Consider the following 17,276-nt stretch of genomic DNA (forward strand, 5'->3'; position numbering starts at 1 on the left):
ATAGTAAAAAGATGTTAATTTCCTTACTGTCAAATGCTTAAATAAAATATGAATATCCAATCAATGTGAATATCATGAATACATTAAAATGATAATGTTGAAAAACTTCTGGTGGTATCTCCCCAAGGAATTGAAAATACATGTGCACACAAAAATCTTCACTAATTAAATATGTTCTACTCTGGTAAGAGATTTTAACATTCTGGTATATGGCATGTTTATAGTCTCTTTGGAATTTTATTAACAAGAAAATCTCTTGGCTGTGAAAACCATCAAGACTGAATTGTATGTCTTTTAGAATTAAAGAACATAAGGACCTATAAATCAAGTAGTTAGCAGGCCTAACTCAACTCTGTAACAAAGATAACAGGATGGAATCAGATGCTTTGTTTTTATAAGAAGGCAAATTTGGGGTGAGTAGGTTCTTCACATATTTTTAAAAGTTTTATTTTCCTTTTAATGAAATCTGTCTTGAAAGCAATTTCTTTCAAAACCTTATTTTACCTTTTAACTATCAATTCTTCAAACCCCAGCTGAAAGATGTTGATCACAAAAGAAGTTAAATTTATTAAAACTACTCTAGTGAGTGAGTAGACCACTTAGACAAAGTCTTAAAAGTCTTGGAAGAGGAAGTTCATGAAGCAAGTAGTTAAGTAAGCTTTGTTTGTTCTCAGTTTTGTTAAACAGTGTTGGGAAGATGGGCCTGGTGCCAGTCCTATTTAACAGGGACAGGAAATTATGTTGGTTTCTATTCTCACATCCAACAAAACCCCACAGGATAACAATTCCATTTCAACAAATTATCATAAATCCAAAGTATAGGCTGAACTTAAAACAGCAATAAAGTCAAGTGAATAAACTGATGCTCATTCATTGAAGTTTCAAGTAGGCCCACATAATTCAGGCCTCCAACCTCTTTATCAGCTGTTTGAATGTTAAATGGAGTGAGTTTTTGCTTTAGAATGTATGGAAATGGAAACAAGTGTGTTTAATGTGCACAACAGGCTTTGACAACATGACTTCTTCAACAGATGTCCTATCCTACTTCCCACACTTTCATACATAAAAAGCACAGTCTATTTCCCGAGATGTGAAATGTTGCCAATATTCACTTGCAAAAGAATTTCCAACAGTAGGAGCCGTGGAAAGAATTAAAACACTTTAAACTCATGTCCAAATAACCAAATGTCTTATATCATTATAAAATCACAAGATGAAAAATAATCATGATGTAAGTTCCTACTCTGTCAAGTAGCTGAGCAAAGAGGAGCTATCTTTGGCAGATACTGCTTTGTACTTGGTTGCCAGATCACTTTAAAAACAATCTGTCAGTTTGTCTTGTACTTAGCCAGGTTATCATCACTAGTTGAACATGTAGTTTACATATACACAAAAAGTAGATGAGACAACTCCTACCTAGAAAAAAAATCATTTAATGTCCAATTCACATATCATGTCAGAATTAACTTCAATTGACAACATTACGAGATAGAAATAAAAGTGGTACAGCATCAGTGATCTTATTTGTGGTTAGCTAATATCACATCAAGCTGATACTCAAGCCTGTACTATCATTTACTGCCTTACGTTGTCTTTTTAATGTTCTCTTTTCTGGAATGGACTGTAAACAGCAAGGTGGGCAGACTCATGGCTTATGTATCTTTGAATTCTCCACAGTGCCCAATAATTTCTCTATACATAGTACCATGTAGTATATTTCTCGCCACATAGTCGGTATTCAGTAAATATCTATCACAAAAAAGGCTTATGCCCATATTCTGTCTTTGTTGACCATTCAACGTAGGGGATCCAAATCTTTAGCTTGCCTGAATAGTATACAGCTATTGTGCTGAACGGTTATTAACTAGTGCTCCTTTTACTCTCAAAAGCATCTCTGTGTGGATTATAAATTATCTGAATATCACTTGACTCTGAAATGCACATTTACAAGGTCGACTCAGCTACTTGACTGAAAGTAGCTCAAAGGCAAAGCCTGATTTGTCCTCATTATTGCTTCTCCAAATTCATCTCTGTATCCCAATTCTTTAAGGGTCTGTATCAATGATTCAAGAAGAAATAACTTAATAGGGAAATTCATGGCTAAACTCAACTGAATACATCTAGAGAAGAAACAAAATGTCATAGAATGATCCTCATGGAGATTAGGCAGGCAAATACCAACTCAGACTTTTAAAAATTTAGACAATACAAAAATTATCTTCCTGCATTCAAATCCTTTTAACTGTGAAATATCATTATCATTGTTAAAATACTTGTGTGTCCCTAAGTTCATTCAACACAATTTCTGGGTTATTTATAATATGAATGAGCATGTTGTTTTCAGAGCCAAGTGACTTTGACTAACCTGCACTGCCATAAAACACTTACTCAACCAGGGGAGAAAAACTGCATTTTCCAGCATCAGTTACCATGATACTTAAGCTTCATTCACTCATTTAACAAATATTTATCAATTTAACTATTTTCAGAGGTGAGAATTTAACCAGTAGCAAATAAAACAGACACATATTACTGCCTTCATGGAACTGACTATCAGTAGAAATAGGCAGATGGACATATCAGTAGGTAAGATATTTAAGACAGGTGAAACTTGATATGAAGAAAAATGGGAATGGGTACAAAGAATGGAGGGATAGGGATAAGAAAGAATTTGTATCTCAGGAGTGGATGACCTCAGGGCTCGGTTTCTTGTGATGAATGACTCAAAAAGGGACACAGGGAAAAGCAGACTATCTAGAGGTAAGGAAGCAGGTACAGGCATGGGAAGTGGTTGGTGCAATATTTGTTGAGTAAATGACAGAGTGAATGACCAGACATTAGTTGCAATGCTAAGAGAGAAAACCTGTCACCTAAGGAAAAAATAACCCAACCAAATTAACCTGACCTAGAACTTAACCATGACTAAGGTTTTGCAAGCCCTAAACTGAAACATCCCTATTAATTAATAGAAGAGAGCCATTTTTTTTCTGCTGTGATTCATTCCTTTGTTGATGGACTATTTCTATGTTAGTCATTAGATAATTTAATATAGGCACAATATAAACAACTGTGATTTAGCATCAATAGACAGAATTTGCCTGTTAAACTTGATGGATGAATCCCAAATCTAGGTAGCAGAATGTAAAGGCAATTGTAGAAAACATAAATTAAATCAGTGGTAATCAGCATAAGACCTTATTAGGTACCTTAATCATTTAGCAACAGAAGCTGGTGCTAAAATTTTAAATAGGTTTTAAAACTTTTAAACATCTTTCCTTATTTTCTTCAAGTAATCAGTTACAATTTCATACACTAGTCACTACAGCAACAATTATAGCCAAAATGTCTATTAAGCATTTACTTGGTGACATCAAGTACTACTCTAAGAGCTCTGCACGTAAGAGACTCTTCTTGTTGAAAGGTCTATGGAAGCGATTCGAAATATAACCTCCCCCTACTGTGTAAAGACTGCCCCAGGAGAAGTAAATCTGTCCTGGTACCAGGAACAATCTGCTTCATGGGACAGCAAGAAAATGTTTTAGAAATCCAAACATGTTTAAGAAGTTCTCTCTCTCTCTCTTTTTTTAAAGATAGAGTCTCATTGTGTAGTTCACACTGGCCTTGTATTCACTGATCCTCCTGCTTCAGCTTCCTGAGTGTTGGGATTACAGATGTGTGCCACCATGCTTAGCTTCAAAAAGTTCTTTATACAAAACTAAATTTCACATTCCTAAAACTGCTACTGCTTGATCTGAGTCTTGGAGTAACTACGAAGTAAGCTTAATTATTTTGGAATACAAAACCTCCCTGATTGTCTAATTAGAGAACTTTATCATCCTGCTTTTCCAGGTTATGTAGCCCTAGTTCTTTTGATTATTACTAATACGTTATGATTTCCAGATGTCTCATCATCCAAGCAACGTGCTTCTGGAAAGACTCATGCTTGCTGGGTTCTCTTAAAGTGTGATATCTGAAATTATTCCCACATCCAGATACCATATAATTATTGCCAAGCACAGAGAGACAGTCAGCTTAATTTTTTCTGTTCACCATCCATGAATGAGCCTTAAAGTAGAACCCTCCACATATTCTTAATTCATACACCATCTGCCTTAGGCCTCCATAATCCAATTCAGATGAATTGTGAGCTCAAAAGCACAGTTAATTTTACTAGTAAACACAAATAAATGTGGATCCTGATTTTGCATTTTATTATATTCATTGTCTTATTCAAATCTATGTTCTTGTATATTTAATTGGCTGGGTAAATAATCAACATCCAGGCACATATTTAATCTTTATTTGGTAGTCTTCATCTATATTGTTCAAATGCTAACAAACAATATTAACTATACTTTTATCCACCTGAATATTTACTATATCTATAATTACACTGGAAGAGACTTCTAAAAAATACTTCACAAAATAAAATGTAAAATTGCTATAGTGTTTTCCTGGTTTACCACAGAACTGACAGTAAGATTATGACTAGTCTTATATAAATAAGGAACTACAAATGATAACAATGGACTGTGAGACCAGAAACTTTGTTAATGAGACTCAAAGGAGTGTGAGAGAGAAGTAAAACAAATGAAAGACAGCATCTTCAAAGACCATTCAAATATCAAATTCACTTGGTCATATGAAAAACCAATTTAGTTGAGACCAAAGCAATGCAACGTGTGGGGAATATCAAATAACAGACGCATATTAAGTAAAACTATTAGTAAAACTAAGATTAAAACTAGACCTATATCTCTCACCATGCACTAAACTAAAATCAAAATGATTAAAGATCTAAATATTAAAATAGAAACTCTGAACAAGTTGGAAGAGAGGTGAGGTAGAAGCCTTGAAGACATCAGTGTAGGAAAAGATTTTATGAACAAAATCTCAGTTGCCCGTGAACCAGCATAAACAATCAACAAATGGAATCTCTTCTTATTAAAAGGCTTCTGCACAGCAAGAGAAACCACCAGCAGTGTGAAGAGACAACCCACAATGTGGGAAAAAATCTTCACCTGCTCTTCCTCAGACAAAGGTCTACTATCTCGAATCTATGAAGAACTTTAAAAGATCAGACCTCCCAAATTTAAAGACCCAATCCAAAAATGGGCATCTGAAATGAACAGACATTTCTCAGACAAAGAAGTAGAAATAGCAAATAAATACATGAAAAAATGTTCCACATCACTGGTCACTGAAGAGATGCAAATGAAAACAATGCTGAGCTTCCACTTCACTCCAGAAAGAATGGCTGCTATCATGAAATCAACCAATAATAAATGCTGCCAGGGCTGTGGGGAAAGAGGAACCCGGCTCCACTGCTGGTGGGAGTGTAGACTGGTGCAACCACTGTGGAAATCAGTATGGAGATACCTCAAAGAACTAGGACTGGAAGTCCCATTTGACCCTGCTATTCTACTGCTGGAGATCTTCCCCAAAGAATTAAAAGAATCATACCACAGTGATATATGTGCACCCATGTTCATAGCAGCACAGTTTGCAACAGCTAAAACTTGGAAACAGCCCAATTGCCCATCAACTGGAGACTGGATAAAGAAAATGTGGGGTTTTTTTATAAAATGGAGTACTACTCAGCCATAGAAAATGAGAAATTACAGACATTTATAGCTAAGTGGATGCACATTGAGGCAATACTCTTAAGTGAAATAAATAGGACACACATGTGTAAATACTGAATAGTTTCTCTGGTGTAAGAAACTGAAAGTGTAAATAAGGACTAAATGTATAATAGGTAATGTGAAATAGGAAGAAAAGGGGCAAAGGGGAAGGAAGTGGGAGGGCTAGGGGAAAAGATAGACGGGAATGGGATTAATATGAGAAAATGGAAATATAGAAACAAAATCTTTGTAAATAGGGAGGACTGGAGGGGTTGAAGGGAGGGCTGGGCAAGGGTGAAAAATAAGAACCAAGAGAGACTATGTAAAGGTGCAAATTTCCAATGATGAATGTCATTATATTGTATATCTAAAATGTACCAATGATGAGAATGAATAATCGATAATGTAAAAGAGGAAGAAAAGGTCCAAAGGGGTAGGGGTAGTGGGAGAGGCAGGGGAAAGGAAAGAAGGGAAAGGAAAAAATGCTGAGAAATGGAAAAAATGGAAATAAAGTCTTTGTAAATAGGGAAGGGTGGAGGGCGTGAAGGGAGGGCTAGGAATGGGGAAAAAATAAGAACCAAGATGCATTATATAAAGGTACAATTCCCAATGAGAAATGTAATTGTGTTGTATACCTACAATGTACCAATAAAAGAATTTAATACAAAAAAATATATATATATATAAAAGCTTACATATGGATTTGCATGTATGTAAAACCTATTTCTGCTATGACATTATCTGAATGCAAATTTAACAGGAGAGTTTACATATATAAAATGATTATGAGATCACAGGGGTCACTTAAATGGCAAATGGCCACGTTATAACCCCTCTTTCCCCTGAGAGACATCAATGATTGATGACAACACTTTTTCTCTCTGAGCCGCACAACACAGCTCGTAGTACATTTTCTCACGTATCTACCACTAATTTATGAGAAGTTGCCCATAGATAAAAAAAATTAGCCATCTTGGTTTCCAATAACACTGCCTGTTTCTTTTGTTATTTACATGAAAAAGATCTTACAATTATGGGAAAATTTTGTGTGTGTTTCTAAGTGTATAATTTCATACATATGCATATAAAATATTTCTCAATGATCATAATTTTTGTATAAAGGCATATTTGCAACAACAAGTTGACTTTTTAAAAATCTCTTTTATATTAGTCTAGAAACATTTACTGATTCCTGTATAGTTAGATACTTTTTAACAACAAGACTCGGATAATTTTTCTTTCCAATCAAAGGACTCGGGGAATCTTCTGTGGTCCACTTTCTCCCCTAGGGTAGCCAACTCCATCCTCAATTATAACCCTTAACTCAAGGCACAGTTGTTAATTATAACAAAAAATACTCTTACACATTTTTTGGTACCTATGCATATTAAAATAAATAGAAACAGGGACCATGGAATGTTAATTGCCTACTCTCACTAATCCATTGGATTCTTGACATGTGCATCCCTATGGCTTACCACATGTCCTGAAGCAATACTCTGGGTTAGGCAGGAAGATACCAAGAAGGGGAATAGCTGGGTCACATGGAACCTCTAGTTTTAGTTTTTCGAGGAATCTCCACACTTGGTACCTTCCTGAAAGAATTTAAAACATCATACCACAGCAATATATGCACACCCATGTTTATAGTGGTACAATCTGTAATAGCTAAATATTGGAAACAGCCCAAGTATCCATTGATAGGTGAATGGATAAAGATGTGGGTTTTAAAAAAATACAATTGGGTACTAATCTGCCATAAAGAAGGATAAATTTGAGACATTTATAGGTAAATGGATGTACCTTGAGATCATACCCTTAAGTGAAATAAATCAGATACACGTTTAAATAAATATGGCATTTTTCTCCGGTGTGTGAAACTGAAAGTGTATATAAGAACCAAAATATATAATAGATAATGGGAAATGGGGAGAAAACATTCAAATGGGGAGGGGGCAAGGGAAGAGAAAAAAGAGAATAGAAGGAAAAATGGAAACAAAGCTTTTGTAAATGAGAGGAAGAGAGGTTGAATGGAGAGGAGGGGGTTGGAGAAAAAAGAAGAATTAAGCTATAGTATATACAAGTACAAATTTTCTATGATGAATGTGATCATTATGTATATCTAAAATGTTCCAATAAAATTAACCAAACAAAGCAGAACTGAGATGTGTTATATACATGTACCAATTCTTTACAATTAATGTAATCATTGTTGACTAATGTGCTAATAATTTTTTTTAAAAAAGGAATATACCTAAGGAGACCACATCTTTTGCCTGTTGTCTTTTTAGACAGAAAATTCATCTGAGCGAACTAGTACCATCTTTCTCCATGAACAGACAGAGAAAGAGATTTAAGCCCGTTTTGTTAAACTAGAAGGAAAGAATAAACTAAAGAGGAATCCTGCCCAGTCTGTAGTCTGATAAGGAGGATAAGATTCATCTATGGTTGTGTGAATAATGATCTATGAATGATCTATAAACTATGGAGCTGTGAATAATGATCTATGAATGACGTAACCAAGAACAAACTTTAGGACTAGAAGAGAAGGCAATTTAGAGCACTACAGAGGCATGCCAGTGCCATTATTGTGAGACTGAACTACCAGGCAGCCCCAAGAGGAAAGTCATATGGAGACAGTTCTCCCATGGATTCACGTCCCGATAACTTCCAGGACCAAGCTGAGCCATTCCTGTCAGATTAAACTCCTGCCTGGTCAGTTTCTCTGGAAGATTCTGTCCAATTTTTGAATAACTAAACCATAGTGTTTTAGCTTCCAATAGATCTCTTCTTATTCTATCGCCTTACTTCTTTGACCAACCTACAAAGAGGCTTGTCTTCCTTGAAATCCAGGGTTAAATGTGACTTACCCAGAATACCCGGTTGTACAGAAGTGCTTCTTCAGTCTGAGTTTTGCCCAAGAGGACCACCTTATGGAAAAGAAGCCCTTAAAGAGTGAATCAGCTTTCACATATGGTTCTTGACTACTTAAAAAGTCACACCAATACACAAATTTGAAAAATATATAATATAAAGTAACATTTCCTAAGCACTTAAAAGAAGTGCTAAGCACTTTGGGCATATTAATTCATTTAACGTATTAATGGATATAGTATGGCCAAAACTAACATTTTATACTTTTAAAAATTATGTGAATCCATGAAATTGTCCTTTTCGTCACACAACTTTGAATAAGTTGCTTTACTAGGTCTCAGCTTGCTCATCTTCAAAGGGAGGAATAAGAATGCTGAGTGTCCCACAGTATTTACCATACTTCTTATCAAATGCACAGCATGGTGCCTAGAACATAATAAGGACTCACTAACTCGAGACTGCCATTGTATTTATATCCATTACAGACTACATGAGAAATAAAGGACTGAGTTTAGAATTTTAGGATATGAATTATAGCTACTTAATTATTTATGTGACTTCTGAAATGTTTAACAATCACAGTGCAGTTTCTGGAGAGGGTCTTGGTCCAAAATGGTATTTTGCATTTATTCCTTTTGGAAGATTGTTGAGGCCTCAATCTCCATAACTTTGTATATAATCCTCCAGTCCAAGTTTTGAAAAGTTATGATACAATTATTGTGGCACTAGTTAATTTGACCGACATGTTTAAGAATTGCATTGAAGTCTAACAGAAATTATAACAGAACTGCTTTTATTCATTTGCCTAATAGAATAGCTTTCAGCTCTCTAGTTGACCTCAAAATTCTGAGTTTAAAAAAAGTATTGAGTTTAAAAAAATATTGAGTTAAAAAAGTATTTCTCCAGCAAAACCTTTTAATACTTAAGCATTCACATTGTTTCTTACAGCTATTCTTGATCTTACTTGACCAAAATTGTTAAAAACTAGCAAAATGTACCAGCTTCACACTGGGGTTAGGAGTGCAGAGAATTAGATTATAGGTTATTCTCTGTGGTCCCATTCATTTCAAAGGGTTTATGGTCCTACAAACTGGTCCAACGCCAAAGATGAAAAACCAGTGCAATTTACAGTGCGACCAGAGGGAGAGGATCAGGAAGCTGAGTGAGTCAGGAAGTAGAGCTGGGTCTAAGGGATGGAGCTGTGTCAAAGGCCACTTTCTCTTTCCTTCCACATCTCTAGGGTCTATGCTTGAAGGCTTGAATGCAAAACTTGGGAGAGAAGGCAGACAAACATCAAAAAGAACAGGTTCTTGAGACACGTTCTAGTATGGGCTAAAAGGAGAAGTTTGTTCTAGGACAAGAAGGAAAGGTGTAAGAAGCAGCCTGCTGATTACTTTTTGTAATGCCACAAGGCAGAACCACATGTGGACAAAACAGGTTGGATAGTATGGAAAATCACACTAAGCCAAGGAGAACCAAACCAAGGAGAATCATAGCAGGAACAAAGTAGGATTTCATATTAGACAGACCAGGGTTTTTCTGAAGCACCCTGATTTTACAAGCTGTGTTACTCATGTTTTACTTACAGAGCTGTTTGAGGGTGAAAATGACCTCAACTGTATACACTGTCGAGTTCAATTAAAAAGCAGATGTGCAAGATTTTAGCTGTCATTAGTATTAAGGTTACTGATCTAACTACTCCTATAGATGTAGGAATTGCTGGCCCTTGCTAGCTGGTGAGCCTGTATCAATCTACCTGCTGTTCTGTGACAAATTCGCATTACGAAAGGAAACATTACAACCAGTACTGGCTTATTTCATGTTATAAAGCCCTTGGTTATAAGTCGATAGATTTTGCAGTGACATCCGAGGTTAATGGTAATTCATCATATAAACTCCTTGAAACAAAAAATTCTATGCCACATTGCAATGTCATGAGTTCATAGAAATTAGAGATTGTAATCTGCTGAATTCTACACATATATGAGTATTTCATACAAATGAAAAGAGATGAATTTCTTATCTTAGATGTATTTTAAATAGCAAGGAGAATTAGGCACAATGGGACCACTCTTTTGCAGGAAGTCTGAAAACAATTACAGTACATATGGAAACTATGTTTAATGAAACATTTCTTCTAACAAGTCATACTAGGCCCTTCTACTTTATAATTCAGAATGAATATTTAATAATATGAAATGAAGAAAGACCAAGAACACTAGTAGTTTTCAAATGTCATAAAAGAGAATCTACTGATAACTAGAGGAAATGGGTTAAAATTTAAGCTGAGTTGAAATCTAAGCAAAGGAGATTGTTATTAGACATAAACATTTCCTAAATTGTGGGTTTAAAACATCAGGACTGGTTTCATAAGGAAGCTTTGGAAATAGTGATCGGTGCTATGTACTGTACAACTAGTTTCTAGTATTCTAATTTTTGGTTTCCACTCTTGTATAATAGAGAAATGCAGTTGAGTCCCTTGACCCTCTGACTGAAGTTAATAGGGCTGAGATGATGGGTGGAAATATCCTTTACTTTGAGTGCATTGATGTCAGCTTTCGTCCAAAAGTTGGCAGTGTGATTCAACAGGGTAGGGTGCTAGATCATCAATGTCTGGTCCAAAATGGGCTGGAGATTTTATGCTGACTTCTTCCTAGAATTTTTTCTCCTGAATGGCTACACTTCTCCAGATCGGCCCTTGAAATCTTTCTCTTGTATTTTTATAACTTCTATTCCGAGGAGCAGGTCAGCCTTCTGATAGCATCTCCCACCATATCCTCACACATCACCCAGGATGCTCCCAGGAGAGCTAATCCCATAGGAGTTCGACAGTGAATAATAACTAGTTACCATTCATATTTCTCTTTTGTGTTTAGAAACTGGATCCACAGGCTCTAGAATTTTTCCTACTCTCAATTCTTCTAAAGTACTTCCTAGTATAGGTCCAATCTGAGCTAAGAGCTAGGCAGTTTGAGAGCTGAGACCCACCCCAGGCTCAACCTCTGTTAGGTCTCTCTATATATTACATTTGACAGCACCTTCCCAGGCTCCCGGTCATTGTGTCCTGTTATAACCCAGGGCTTCCTCTAGGCCCTTACCCCTTGAGACATATGATATGTTAGACTAAAACATACCTTACCGCTACTGTCCCATTTTCTAACATATCTCTAGCTCCTGTATTTTCTCTTCAGAAAGCAGCTATCTCTGGAGGAGCTCCTCAGAAAATCTACATTTAGCTTTTAAGACTGAACTTTCTTCATAAATATTATCCTAATGGACCAAGCAGATCTCCCACAGGTGCCATTCCCTTGCCTTTATACAGGTTTTGACATCCTATATGTTTATGACCAGAATTACTGTATTTTGGGCCAGGGATTTAGCTCAGTAGTTCTGCCACTTGCCTCGCAAGCATAAGGACCCGAGTTTAATCCCGGGTACCAAAAGAAAAATTACTGTATTCACATATAGTCCCGAGACAGTGCTCCAAAAGGAAAGTAAAAAAGTACTTGAAGAACACATTAATAGCCCTCCTCTTCAGCTTCATCTTAGAATCTCCTTTTCTCAATTTTGCTAGTAACAATTGAGTGGCTCCATCACTAGCCATTCTTATTTTCATAATTGCGCTCTTGCCCTCATTCCTTCTGGTTCAATAAAGTTTACTACATGATTGGAATGACTGACAGAGGGACTTATAAGTAGACTGTTCCCTTACCTCTGCTGAAAGGCAAGATTTAGTTACAGAGTCAAAACCATCACATGACCTAAATCGATGGGGAAGAAGAGTAAAGTTACAGTTTGGACCAAGTGCTGCTGTACACATGAAAAAGATCCAGCTGTATTGATGTAAAGCCTACAGAATTCAAAGTCACTGAGCAGATTATTATTATTATGTTACCTATGAACTATATCTACCAGTGACATGATAGAAAAGGTAAACGGAGAGCTCCAGTTTAAATACCCAGACTAAAGGAAGATCTTTCTTCTGATGAATTCAATACTAGTTCAGCATCTCATTACATCACCATGTTGAATTACTGACCTGTTAGGTACACATATTTTTAATGATCTTTGATTTCCTCCTTACAGACAAGTATGAATGGGTAAAAACTAAGATGCTAAATAAATAATCGGTTCTTTACTATTATTATAATTACAACTCTTTTGTGATTTTTTTCAGAGGTGAGAAATGTCCCATGAATGTTAGGTTTTATAAGGCAGAGGCATTTGAACTGTTGGTATTTAAATTCCTCAGGAAGTTCAATATAAATAAAAACATTTGTATTAAAATCCAAGTTACATTCATTTGGAAAAAGTGTCCAAATAAAAAAAAATGTTTGAAATTCAGACTGTAGTTTACATCTTTTCTCTTACAGGTGAATAGATTTGGCTGCAGAGGGACTAAGTGGTTTTTCCAGTGACAGAGCATTATAGATGTGGAGTGGACACACGACTTTTTCCAGGTAATTTGATAACTTAGGACTTTAAGGAGTAATCTTCAAACTACTCTGTTTCCCTGGTTATATTTTAAATAATATTCAAGGTATCTTAATCACTTCTCCAAAACATTATTTTTCTTTAGCTCTATTGCTTAAAAGATGTGACATCAGCAGAATAATATCAAAAATATATATTGTATGGTTAAAATTCTGAACCAATTTCAATAGCAATAACTTACTCAAGCAAAATCACAATATATATTGGATTGGCAGTAAATATGCAAATCCTGTTTAGTTTTCACTTACACAAGCTTCTAAAACCAGACAGAGGAAGGTTTCACGTGTTTTTCAAAGCTGATACAAAACCTATGAAACTTCACACAAAACTGGAGAAGCAGGACTTGTTTCTAACCTTACAGAGCTTGCAGAGAGCAGAGCACAACTTGCTAACATAATTGGAAAGATGATCTATTCAAAACTGGGAGCCACTGACCTTTTGCTTGGTGTTCTCTATTGTAGGGCACAGATGAGCTTACTTGCTGGTAGTGGAGAACATGATGACAGAAAGACTACCACTACAAGCATCTTTCAAATAGACATTTTTAACACACAACATCAGCCCTAAATTGTATAGACCATCATACCTCTAAAGAGAAAATTTCCACATATCGTTGTACATTCAGATGTATTTATAAGATGGACATTTTGCAGTCATTAAGAATGATAATTATTTAGACAGCAGTGGAGCTAACATGCTGAAGTGAAAAAGAGCGCTTTCTGTGGAATAAAACGACCCGGATCCTGTCCTTGGCAGTTCTGTTAGATGGCCTTGCCCAAGTTATTCTATCTCAGACTCATTTTTGCCTCCATTAATTTTGAATTAGCAACGCCATCCTTTCAGTGGTTTTATAAGAACCAAATAATATATTCCACCTAAAATTATCCATAATTCTTATTCATAAAAGACACTCAATAAAGTAAAAGATAAAAGAATTATTATTCAAAAGATAGTGATCTGGTAAATGAAAAGCAGAGTACAGAAACAATATTTACAATTCTTTTAAGGTATGTAAGTTAAGTTAAAAATGAGAATAGTTAAGGATGGGATAATGGGGGCTATGAGTAATTTTCCCATCAGTATGTTAAAGAGTGTTACAACTTTTTCATTCTCACTTATAAAACCAATCATATTAACCTAATCAAATGTTTTCCACTGTGATCTTAAGGCCAGAGTAAGAATGCTCAGTCAGTTTGGGTTTTTATAACTTAGGAGGAGAGCTTGGTTTATTGGTTTGAGCTTCAAAGTAACTCAAAGAATTGTATCTACCCTGTACTGAAATGCTCAGATTTTGAACCATGAGCAAACTGTTCTTGAATGGATAGATTATCTACACTAAAAAGGATGAACTCAAACTTTCATGTCTAGTATTTTCATAATGAAAAAATTCCTGCAATACAGTAATGCAGTATAAAAAGTATGTCCCTGCTCTGGCCAGTTTTACCCCTAAAAGGTAAACAGCACCAAAACTTGGAGGAGAGCCCTTCAGACTATTTTCTATGTCTATAAAAGTAAGTACAATTTTTACATATTTAATCTCAACTTTAAGATTTGCTTTACAAAAAAGTCACAGTTGTATTTTGGAGGAAAACATATCCCCCAATTATGTAATAATCTTAAATGTAACAAGTAAATTCTAAACAGTGAACAATCTGACAATACTAAAGAATAAAGTTCAGTATTTACCAAAATTCTCTATATTTCTATGTTCAAGGCTGATTTAATTTTTACTTAAACTAAATAACATAGCTTAATTAGATTAATAAGTATCCCTAGGATATGTTTATAAATAGAAAAATGTGATAAAGATATGAAAGAATAAGATAATATCATTGCAATATTATTTTGTTAAATTAATCTGAATTTAAGATGCATAAAATTCAAATATTTATGGAATGCAATGTCATTGTTTTGTTACACAGAACTAGAAGATAGACTATTGTTATTGAAACAATGGAAAAAGAAAGGCAAATAATGCACCAATCAATAAATTTCCTAACTGCATTAACTTTATGAGCATAAGAAAATACACATATTAAGGTTTTCTCAATCTCATGCATGAGAAGTTTTTAAAACAATGCTTAAGAATAAATACCATAATCACTGTCTGCTCTAACTTGGCTTACAGTAGGAACTCAATCACTACTGGATAAATAAAAGCAACATCTCATTTGCCTTTATTATATAAACTCAAAATTTATATCATATTTTATAAGAAAATAAATAGGCTAATTTCAAGATTATTTTTATTTCATTTGTTTGAAATTCATAAAACTTGAATTACAAGTAAGGCTGACCTTTTGCAGTCAGTCTGCAGAAGAAGACAGGAGACTTCCAAAGGTAGTATTTGACTTTGGGGCATCTCAAGGAAGACTGGGAGACAGATTTGGAAAAGCAGGCCAGTGGAAAGGAATTTGATTTATACAGACAAAATTAAGATGATAAAATCAACAGAAAGGCCCCCAAAACAAAGTATTCTGAAAAACAAAATGAAAAAAAAGTTAGGGAAAAGGGAAAAACAGTAAATCAGTAGGATTCTTTCTCAGGAAGTCAACTGTGAAAGAAGATGAAGTAGGCTTTGCGTTTGAAAAGGAATGGGGGTGGTTAAGAAGCTAGAATAGGAACGCTGGAAGAAGACATTGGAGCTTGCTTTGTCTTTTACTGATAACTAGGAAATACGTATGTGTGTTTATGTGTATATATTTTGCTATGTACCTAATCTGTAATCTATCTTGATTTTGTAATACAAGCTTGAGTAAATTAATAAATGTAGACAAATAAATATGCATCCATTGTTTCTGAATGATAAAAAAGGATAATCAAATGGCAAAACTATTGTAATAGACCATTAAAAACTTAGGCCAAATTATTTGAAAGTTGAAATAGTTATAGTATAAAGTCAGATGTAAATTAAAAAGGTTGGTGTACTGTAGTTACAACACTATGTAGAATATTTAAAATTAAATGGAACAATAGGCATATTAACAAATCAAGATTTTTAATAGTATTTTGAATTGTGGACCTATTTACGTATGACAATATCTCATACAATTTAAAATAAAACACAAGAGTTGTGGATAAAAATAAACTGTGACAATTTCTGAAGAGTAAAGGGTGCTAACATTAGTCTCCTGAAATTAGTTCTTGCCATTTGAGCCATGAATTTGAAAATGTCTCCTAGCAGTTTAGGCAATGAGAAAAATAGCTTGGTTAAATCCTATTTATTTTAGTTTCTATTTTCTTACACGTGAGCTATCACAAATGCATAAGATTCACTTATTTTATGAATTGTGATTACATACATCAGAGATTTAGATTTGGTATGGGAATTCATGAACTAGTTCTGAATATTTCCCAGTATTAGCAAAATAAATGGCTTTACAAATATATTTGTAGATAAAAATTGTCTTGAAATAAACTCAATGGGTTATCACATGTATTATTTTATAAGGAAATACAAGCATTACAGGTGGCAAAATCTTTATCTACAACTTACTAAAACTTCATTAGAAATACTACCGAATGGGCAATTCTTACTTTTGGTTCACTATAAAGTACTAGGGTAATAACAGCACACAAGTCCCCATCCACATAAGCAGGGCTGAATTTCTGATGGAAATGATTTGAATGTTTAGACTGTCTTTGCCTGCTCACAAATGTGTAATAGATTTGCTTGCCTGCTTACATCCTGTCCCAACCCTCTGCCCTTAGTCACTGCTCTTATTTCTCCTATGGAAAGTATAATTACTTCCATTTCAAAGAGGTGAGTTTGTTGTTTATTTACAATCACTAGATAAATGAGATTAACTTTGAAACAGCCATATATTCTATAAATAGCTATTCTAGACACCAGAGTCACTTTGTTGGGAAATTTTCCTTCTGGGTCATATGCTTATTAAGCATTTCAAAGCAGCATTGGAGAAACAGTAAAATGAATATTAGAATACATTGAAATAGACAAACATGTAATATGGTTGAAATATCGCCAGATAGGATGGCGCACGTCTATAATCCCAGTACTTGGGAGGCTGAGGCAGGAGGATTGCTAAGAGTTTGAGGCTCCATAGCAAGAATGTCTAAAAAAATGGTAGAAATAAAAATTACTAAAACCACGATTAACAGGGAATATGATTAAATCATAAAAGATAACTTAATGATTAGCAATTTGATATAGATTTAACTACATAGTTTTATATTCAAGTTGGTTTCATGCATATATGATTAAAGAAATAAAATACTAAAGAAATAAAACACATCTGGGCCAACACGCAAGGCATTATTATT

At 34.7% G+C, this 17,276-nt stretch overlaps 1 long non-coding RNA gene across 1 annotated transcript in view; it reads right to left on the minus strand.

Moving 5' to 3' along the window:
• Positions 1-17,276, minus strand: part of LOC147824456 (uncharacterized) — a 230,887-nt gene that overhangs the window by 186,203 nt on the left and 27,408 nt on the right. The gene's annotated exons all lie outside the window — the stretch shown is intronic.

The sequence above is a fragment of the Heterocephalus glaber genome, unplaced genomic scaffold (assembly GCF_053883595.1).
Source record: "Heterocephalus glaber isolate CG9 unplaced genomic scaffold, H.glaber_assembly_v1.0 deba00001539, whole genome shotgun sequence".
NCBI classification, from domain to species: domain Eukaryota; kingdom Metazoa; phylum Chordata; class Mammalia; order Rodentia; family Bathyergidae; genus Heterocephalus; species Heterocephalus glaber.